Raw genomic sequence first — 389 nt, 5'->3', positions numbered from 1 at the left:
AAGGCCCCGGGTGACCCAGCCGCCGCCCCCGTGGAGGGGCTGGGGGGGGTCCCGGAGGCTCCTTGCTGCCGTCCTCTCCTCACAAACAGGCTCATCTCATCGGGAGGGGAAACCAAGGGGTTGGGGGGATTATTTTTTTTCTTTGCACTGTTTTTTGGCTGCACAAGATAACGGATGGGGCAGGTGATATACCTCAAAGAAGCTGGAGATGTAGCAGGGTGCTGGCGGGGGCTGAAGGGTGCTGCCCTGGCTGCTGCCTGTGGGCTGGGTGCTCGGGATGTGCTGGCAACGGGGACCAAACCGCCCAAGTCCCGGCTCTTCCCTCTCCTGTGCTGAGAAACCCAACTGGATCTGGCCAAAACCCCAGTCTGAGAACATGCGCTGATGCC

This window comes from Cariama cristata, unplaced genomic scaffold (assembly GCF_000690535.1).
Source record: "Cariama cristata isolate BGI_N322 unplaced genomic scaffold, ASM69053v1 scaffold29462, whole genome shotgun sequence".
Classification (NCBI taxonomy): Eukaryota; Metazoa; Chordata; class Aves; order Cariamiformes; family Cariamidae; genus Cariama; species Cariama cristata.
This window is presented reverse-complemented; position numbering follows the sequence as displayed.